This window comes from Sciurus vulgaris (assembly GCF_902686455.1).
Source record: "Sciurus vulgaris genome assembly, chromosome: 7".
Taxonomy (NCBI): domain Eukaryota; kingdom Metazoa; phylum Chordata; class Mammalia; order Rodentia; family Sciuridae; genus Sciurus; species Sciurus vulgaris.
Genome location: NC_136467.1, coordinates 116654748 through 116664036, shown reverse-complemented (window position 1 = coordinate 116664036; position 9289 = coordinate 116654748). Strand labels below are relative to the sequence as shown.

Here is a 9289-nt window from a genome sequence, read left to right as displayed (position 1 = left end):
CCGTAAAAGTGCTTGACAACCCCTGACCACAGCATGCACTGTCTGGGTCCTAAGATGGCCCTGGCTACCTGACCCCCAGAAAAGTTCTTTTCCCAAGTCTCAGTCTCCCCGTTTGTAAGATGGGCTTGTTGTGGGAATTGGGTGAGCTAGTGTAGCTCACGTAAAGCACCAGAGCCAAAGCAGGTGTGTGAGGAGGGTTAGCAACTCTCCTTGCTGGAAATGGGCTGAAAATTGTGACCCATCCCTGTCACACCACTGAGGTCAGGGCAGTGCAGGATAGGAAGCAGTTTGCCCAAAGTTTCGGGAAGAGGGAGAGGCCCAGGCCTTCCCAGGCCACATCCTGCACTCCGCCGCCTTCTCTCCCTTCCCCCCATCCCCAGGAGCCCTGTCCTCATTTGTGCTCGCTGGCCTGTGGAGCAGCCTGGCTCTGTTTGTAAGCTTGCGGCGTCTGTAAGTACCCAGAGCCGTGCAGAGCTCTCCAGCACAGGCATTTGTCAAAGATGACACACCAGTCATCCATGCCACCAGAGACAGTGACAGATGCGCTCTCTGGTGCCGCCGTCCAGGCAACAGAGGATGGATGGGGCTCTGGCACCCACTAAGCCGGCCTGCGCTGGGAGCGGTGGACCAGGCAAGAGACAAATTGCAGCCGGGTCAGCGGGCGAGGTGGCTCAGTGCCCAGCAGACGCAGGCGCAGCCTCCCCACAGCGGGTGCCTCTCAGCAGGCTCTCTCTCAGCCTCTCCCACCGCCTGGGACCTGCCCAAATCTGGCATCCGCTTAGGACTTGTGTGTGGTCCCTGCCAAGGTGGCGGGTGTTCATGGGCTTCAGGTCTAATCATAAGGATAATAACAATAATAACAGCGGACACACTGCTGCACTCTTTTTCTAAGTGATTTAGTTCAGTTGACCCTCAGCCGTCCCGTGATGGAGTAGAGGAAACACAGCCCAGAGACATTCAAGGACTCCTCCAAGGTCACAGAGTAAGTGTCAGAGGCAGGGTTTGAGTGCAGACGTCTGGCTCCAGCATCCACTGCCCATCAGGCTACTATGTCAGAGTCTGGGACTGACAGGCAATCGTCGCCAAGATGGGCACCAGGACGAAGAGATAAAGGACCTGGGCTCAGGCCAGAGTCACTGCTAACCTGCCAAATGGACAGGACAAGGTTGCCCTGTGCCCACAGAATGGGCGGTGGCTGCTCTGCGTGATCCTGCGGGGGTCCTGGACCAGCTTCACTGGCCTCTGTCCTCTGGGAACCCCAGGCTCCTCTGCTTCACGCCTTCACTGCCTCCACCTGTCCACTCCAGACTGAGAGTACCAACTCCTAGGTCATTAATTAACCCATCCGTCCCCTCCGAGTCCCGAGGCAAGTTCCCAGTCCTCTGAGGTTCTGTAACAGTGTTTATGCTTAGACTCAGCAAAGGGAACAGACCACACAAAACAAACAAAAACAACGGTACAGAGCTCTAAAAGACTTCCTGAAGTCTTGCACAAAAGCTGCCCACGGGTGTTTTCCATACACAGGGACCTGCTTCTCAGCCCACCTGGATGAGGAGTTTGGAAAGATCACTGTCTGGGGTGTAGCTCAGCCAGTCCCTCGCAGGGGTGGCAGGCGGTTGCAGAAGCACCTTCCTTTCTTGAAGTATTGGTTTCCTCATCTGTAAAATGGATAATGATAGCACCCATTGCAAGGATTAAAACTCAAAAAACACTGAAAATAGTACCCGGCAAGAGTGGGACCCAAGAAATGTCAACTGCTGCAATTCCGTTTTCAGTTTCCTTCATGGTACACGGCAAGGACCTTCTGTGGAATGCTTCCTTATCTCCTCCCACTTGCCGTCATCTTTCCTCCCTCTATCTACGAATCCTGCCAACTGCTTCACTCACCTGCAGGTGGGGTACAGGCACCTGGACATACAGGAGGTGTTACCTCTTTTATTCATGGTGGAAAATTGTACCAACCTTCTGCCTAATGGGTTCAGCTCCGATGGTTGACCCACCTGAGGAGCCTGAGCTCTGGGGTCACTCCCTCATTGACCCTCATCAAAATCCTTCCCAAAGCTGTTGTAGAGCAGCCCAGCTTGTAGATGGGCCACATCAGCCCAGCGTCTGCAGGAATCAGTAATTCCCGCTTCCCTGGATTCCCGGGCAGGGGGCCCCTGCTGAGAAAGGGTCTCTTGTGCTGACAACATTCAAAAAGTCTTTATTTTTCAGTCTATGGGCAAGATTCCACCAAACCAGGAAACATCATGAAGGAGACCTGCAGGAACTTTATTTCCGTTTTTTGTGGGGGACCAAGGTGGGCTTTGGAGTTGTCTTTTTTCTTTCTCACTGATGCTTTTTGGATAAACACATAAATCAGCATCATCTATATTCATTAGATAACGTGCCTTGTTCAGTACAAAATTACCCCTGTTTTGCATGATTTTCCCCCCTCGTGATTAATATAAATGACTTAAGTTAATTATGTTTCTCTTCATAGAAAAATGTATTTGTCAAAGTGCTGAAACATCAATAAAAAATAAACGCTGTCATTTGAAGAAGGGAGGAATTGCAGATGAGCACCAGGACGATGGGGAGGGAGCAGAGCCGCCGTCCCAGGGTGTCAGTCTGGTGGAATAGGCACACTTATATTTACTAACAGTGACAAAAGCATTTTTCTTAGTTAAGCATTCACCGTCCTGATGAGGTAGATCGATGTCATCATTATTAACAATAACGACACCTCAGGCACAGAGACGCCATCTTCCCCAGATCCCTAAGAACGCTGCATGGATTAAACCCCACCGAGCCCTCCCAGGGGAAACTAAAGCTGGGCACTTCATCAGCCAGCCCCCCAAAACCGGGCCCAGGATGTGGAGTTTGCAGAAATAACGAGGGAACTACAGATGAGAAGAGAGAGGCCGAGTGAGCAAACTGCAAGGGTGTGGAATCCTACAGCAAGAAGGAAGCTTTGGGATTAGACAGCCCAACCACCTCACTGGGCCATTGACAAGATGAAGGTCCAGAGAGGGCAAGGGACTTGCCTGAGGGCACACAGCATGTTAGTAGCAGAGTCAAGAGGGAGTCCGGGACTCTTGACTCTTATCTCCAGTCTCTTCCCTACATTTTGGTCCTCCCTCACCACCAGGGATCCCAAAGTCCCTTGAGCCAGCTCTCCCAGATTGCCAAAGAATCAAGGCCATGGGGACACCTCTGGATCACTAACTTTTACCAAGGTGCCTGGAATGCCCCACCCTGCCTGTCTTGGTTTGGATTTCTTAAAAGATCCTGAGGTAAGATTGCGGGCACTGGTGGTTTAAGTGAAAGGTGACCCCAGGACAGGACACCAAGTGAGGGGTAAGGAAGTAAGACAAGGTCAGGAGAAACACCGTTCCATGCACTAATGAGGGGCCACTGCTCTGAGCACCACCAGCCACGTGAGGAACATGGCTGAGTTGTCCCAGTGCCCAACAGGAAGTGCTTATTCACTGACCTCCAGGCCTGTAATTTCCAGCGCCTCTCATCACCCTGCATGCAGCCTAAGCAAGCTCCTGTAGACCCAGTAAAGCCAGTGAACCTGAAACCTGAGCATGCAAGGGGGCCGCATCAGCGATCCCGGTCACTGTGCGCAGCAGGTACAAGTAACCCTGGACACAGGCCAAGAGGATTGGGTCAGGCAGCTGCAAGGTCTGCTCCACCAGCCTGTCCAAGGGCTTCCAGTCCCCAAGACCTCCCTCCACCCAGTGAACCTGAGCCGCCTGCCCTCTGATGGTTGGCAACCATTCATCTGGCTTTCCTGTGGGCCATCTCATTTTATTTATTTTCTTAAATATCTATTCCTCTCAAATACACTTTAAGTTGTTGAAGGGGGAAATTAAATTCATCATCATTTAGTCATTCAACAAATATTTTTTTGAGCACCTACTGAGTGCCAGACCCTTTTTGAGGGGCTGGGAGAGAGCACCAGAGAGAGAAGGAATCCTTGTCCTCAAAGAGCTCGCAGTGCAGAGGTGGAGAGAGCTGATAAACAAGTACATGACACTGTGATTTCCAGTACTGCTTAGGGATTCAAAGATGAACAAAGCAGGGTAAGGGGATAACATAATGGAAGTGGGGTACTCCTGGGGACATCTGAGCAAAAGCCTGAGTAAAATAAAGGAGTGAGCCATGGCAAAAATCTGGTGGAAGAGCATTCAGTCAGACAGAGAATAAATGCAAAGGTCCTGGGGAGTAATAAGGAGGCTGGGGTACACTTGGTAAAGTAACGGAGGAAGAGGAAGGAGATGAGGTAACAGGGGGCTGGGTTGTGTGACAATTTACCCTTAAGCAGTGCATGAAAAAAGGTACTCTAAGTAGAAAGTGTATAGATTGAGTTGGTGGGTGGATGGGATGATGCATAGATAAATGGTGAGTGGATGGATGGATGAATGGATGGATGGATGGATGGTGGGTGGGTGGGTTGGTGGATGGATGGATGGTGGGTAAATGGGTCTATGGATGGTAGATGGATGGTTGGATGGTAGGTGGATGAATGGTGGATGGAGGATTGATGGAGGTGGGTGGTTGGGTGGATGAGTGGTAAATGGATGGATGGATGGGTGGATGGACGGTGGGTGGGTGGATGGATGGTGGATAAATGGATAGATAAGATGGTGGATGGATGGATGGTGGGAGGTTGGGTGGGTAGATGGATGGATGGTGGATAAATGTGTAGATGTATGGTGGATGGATGGATGGTGGGAGGTTGGGTGGGTGGATGGTGGATAAATGGGTAGATGGATGGTGGATGGATGGATGGTGGGAGGTTGGGTGGGTGGATGGTGGATAAATGGGTAGATGGATGGTGGATGGATGGATGGTGGGTGGGTGGATGGATGGTGGATAATTGGATAGATGGATGGTGGATGGATGGATGGTGGGAGGTTTGGTGGGTGGATGGATGGATGGATGGTGGATAAATGAATAGATGGATGGTGGATGGATGGATGGTGGGTGGGTGGATGGATGGATGGTGGATAAATGGATAGATTGATGGTGGATAGATGGATGGTGGGTGGGTGGATGGATGGATGGTGGATGGATGGGTAGATGGATGGATGGACAGATGGATGGATGGATGGATGGATGGATGAATGGATGGATGGATGGTGGGTGGGTGGATGGATGATGGATGGATGGTGGGTGGGTGGGTGGGTGGGTGGATGGATGATGGATGGATGGGGGGTGGGTGGGTGGATGGATGGATGGTGGATGGATAGATGGATGGTGGATAAATGGGTAGAGGGATGGTGGATGGATGGATGGATGGTGGGTGGGTGGATGGATGGTGGATGGATGGATGGATGGATGGATGGGTGGGTGGAGGGGTGAGTGCATGGATGGATGCATGGGTGGGAAGAAGAATGGATGGGTATAATGGGTGGACAGATAGGGATAATGACACAGTAATTGATGAAGAAAGAAGAAAATTAAGCAACTTCTATGGGAATATTAGAACATGCATTCAACACCAGAATTTACAGAAAAAGGAACTATTAAATGAAAAGTGCCCAGTGAGTAGTTATTAGACTAAGGAAGCAGTTAGAGGGAGACCTCAGACCTCAGGCAGTGAGAACCTAGAGGACTGAATGTCCTCACTGTGCTTTACATTCCCTGCAGAGGCCCAGCCTCTCCTCATGGTGAGTCTCCAATAGCATTTAAACCATTAAATCCAAAAACGTTTAATGGTTTAACAGGAGTATTAATTAAACTTTGGTGGCTGGAAGCTACTGAATCATTCCTTCCATTATATATGACCATGTTTACTCATCACGAGTCCATTTTTAATACCAGTCCTTTAATTAAAGCATGTCACCACAGTCCATTAGTGAAGAATTTGGAGGAGGAGATGTGCATGTGGGTGTGGGCATAATTTAACTCAGCAGTCCTTTATTGAGCGTGTACTATGTGCTGGCAAGTCACAGGGTATTATGAGGGAAGAAGGTGTAACTGAAGGTCATCAAAGTACTTATGTGAGTTAACAAAGCTGAATCACCCAAACAACTGAAAAGCAATCACATGTCAATTTTCACTCACCAACTAACTAAATACTTCCTTAGTAACTTTTTCCACCCAGTTTACTTTGGGAGAAAGAGCCAGATTGTAAGAAAATTTCTGGGACATTTCTTTTTAATCAAAATATACAGGGTATACTGTGGCATTGGCCCTGAGGCAATTGGATATATTTGGCTATTTGGGGAAAAGTCTGCTAAATCTTCTGGGCCCGAGTCTAGCTCACTATGGGTAAAAGGAAAACTAGTCCTTATCCAGAAACTTCCAGATTCACACTTTCTCATTGTGACTCTCCAAACCACCTCCAGGCCCAGGCCATGAGAATGGATCTCCAAAATGGTGGGAAGTCCAGAGTCCCTCTAAGACTTTCATTCACAAGAGAAAGATTCCACACATCCGTGACACTTCATTCTTTTAGTTCTCAAGCGGGTTCAACAAGACCTGCTTGGACAGACATTTGTAGCACAAAGCATTACATGTGCTCTGGAATGAGGAGTGACCCACAAATGCTACTGGAACTTACAGGAAAGGGCGACTGCATGCTCGGAACCACGGGACGGGAGACATTTGAACCGGACCCTAGGTTCAAGAAGACTAGGTGATCATTTGCGAGTAGAGAGAGGGGAAGGAGAGATGCTACCTTCCAGTGATGTGATTGTGGCAGCTACGTTGAGGCCATGAGGCCACCAGCAGAATGGCAGAGTAGAAGGATGGAATAAACCGGAATCCTGGATGAACCAGCTCGTGATTGCCTTCCCCCAGCCCTCTTATTACACTAAACCTTCTAGTTTGTTCTATTCTCAGTCAGATTTCTGTGGTTTGCAGCTGAAATCCCATAGCCATTGCAGCCCCTCTGTGCCCCCTCTGCCCGTAGTTTCCCCGGTGCAGGGGTGGGTATGTGCCCTCCTCTGTACTTCCTTCCCAAGGCTGTGGCTCCTTCATCTCTGACTGCCCCGCCTGAACCTTTCCCTTCCAGCTCTTCTAGAATATTCCCTTCCCCACCTAGTAGGTTCTTATATCATGCATGATGAATTAAGGAACAAAAGGCTATCTAGAAACAGTGCCTTGTAACCCACAAAGACCATGGCACCTCGAGGTTGCTCGGCAAAGAAATTGTTTTTCATTAAGCCAAATAACTCTGGCAGTGACCTAAAAACAAGCATTTGAAACGGGCACAGAGGACTTCCAAAAATTAAAACACTTTGCACTGAGAGGGGAAAATGTGTTTAACCAAAAGCACCTGCAGGAGATACTAACATTTCCAAATTAGGGGCTCCCTGAGCTATTGCTGCATTAACACAGCACAGCCATTAAGACGTCGGAGGGTGCAAAGTGAGAGTTTCAACACTTGTTTGTTCTAAGTAAATGAGATGTGCGCACACACACACACACAGGGCACTCAGCTTCCACACGATTATCTGCCTCTGCGGTGGTGACTCGTTTGCCACCATGAGTCCCTTTCAGGGACAGAAAGCCCATGAATGCTGTTGCCGGGGCAACGTGGAAGTCTCAGGTGCATCCTCGATTGTTAGGCTGTGACCACTGCCCTCCTGACGGGCCCTTCTCCACACTTGCAGGGACTTGCTGCGTTCCAACCCCACCTGTCCCTGCACCCTCCAGGGACATGTTCCCAGCCGGCTTCTAGCTGTTCTCCCTCCCTTCCAGTGCAGGTCCGCCCTTCCCGCTGCACTGCCAGCTCCCTCGAGCAGGACGGACGGGGCCTTGCTTTTTGCCTGAGCCTCTTCCTTCTAGCCCTTCCATCCTTGGATGGACGTCCTCTGTCCTGTGAGTGAGAGCCCACCCGGGTAAGGTCGGCTCCCAGTTTCCACCTCCAGCCAGCGCCTCTCTGCCCAGCTCCCCACGCAGAGTGGCACCTGCTTGGTGTGCTCCTTGGAGGTTTGCAAGGCCAGACGAGGCTACTGATTCTCCATGTCCAGCTTTTGGGTACTTTTTCTTCAGGTCCCAGAATTTGAATTTGAATAATTACATACTCCCTAGGAGAGAAAAGTATATATAAAGCTAAATAATTCTGGCAATGACCTAAAAAGATATATACACATATATCTATAAACATATATATATATCTAGATATCTATATCATATATCTAGAAACAGAAATATATGTGTGTGTGTGTGTATATATATATATAACTTATATAATATATAGATATATTAGATATATTTATATAGATTATATAAATATTATATATATTTATATAGATTATATAAATATGATGGTCAATCTATATAATACGATTATACACATAAAAGCTCATTATATATATACATATATATATTCTCAAATGAGGCCCTGGGTTTTGCTTTACAGTCACGGTCAGGGTATCTCCTATGCCAGGATCTCTTCTGTGGGATATTCCATTGCAGGTGCTTCTCTGCTGGACTTGAAGTCCCACAGGGCACAGATCAGCCCCATTTGCTCCCAGCCAACCCCTGAGTGCCTGGCACTGTGCCTAGGACATAGCAGGCCTTCTGTAAATACTCATTAGGGGACGCATGGGTTTTCCCAACCCACCAAACCTGCCAGACGCTGCACACAGTCAGCAGCACCAGGGTCTGAGTTAAGCCCTTTCCTCCCTTCACCTCATACAGTTTGTCCAGCAACCTTAGAAGGTAGGTTTTACTGCTATTGCCATGATAGACACAGAAATCACGGGTCAGAGGGAAGCAGCATGTCCAAGTTCACACCTGCCACAGGGGCAGAGCCAGGTTGGAGATCTAGTTCTGTGCTACTCCAGATCCATCCTGCAACCAGCCTCCATGTCACAAACACACCGAGTTTGTGAAGGCCAAGGGACTCAGGGTCACAGACCCAGGTTTGAGTCTCGGCATTTGCTTCCTGAGTGACTCTGTGGCCTTAAGGCAGCCCCTTAACGTCTCTGATGTCAATTCCCTGGTCTGCCTTTGTACCTCCATAGCAGAAAGTGGGAGACGTCACACACAAAGGCCCTCGAAGCTTCAAGAGCTGTCCAGATGGCCGCTCCCCTCTGGAGTCCCTCCGGCTGCCTCGTCTGAACTTGAACTACCTCCCCACCTTCTGGCAGATTCAAAAACTGGAGGCTGCAGGCTGAACGAGCACAGAGGCATTCCGTTGGACTTGCAGAGTGTCTAAAACTTTTTTTTTTTTTTCCATTTGCTGTGTAAATATGAAGAGGCTTCATCAGAGTCCGGGTTTTCACCTTCTCTTGGGAAACAAGCTCTAGCAACAGTTCTGCCGTTCTGCAGAGCATCGGTTGGT

At 49.2% G+C, this 9289-nt stretch overlaps 1 long non-coding RNA gene across 1 annotated transcript; it reads right to left on the bottom strand.

Annotated features, from left to right (window-relative positions):
- Positions 1-476: 476 nt before the first annotated feature.
- On the bottom strand, positions 477-8458 carry LOC306666738. The gene is made up of 3 exons (XR_013765388.1): positions 8367-8458; positions 7908-8027; positions 477-1658 (listed from the first exon to the last, which is right to left on the bottom strand). It is a non-coding gene; the product is annotated as an uncharacterized lncRNA (long non-coding RNA).
- Positions 8459-9289: the final 831 nt, after the last annotated feature.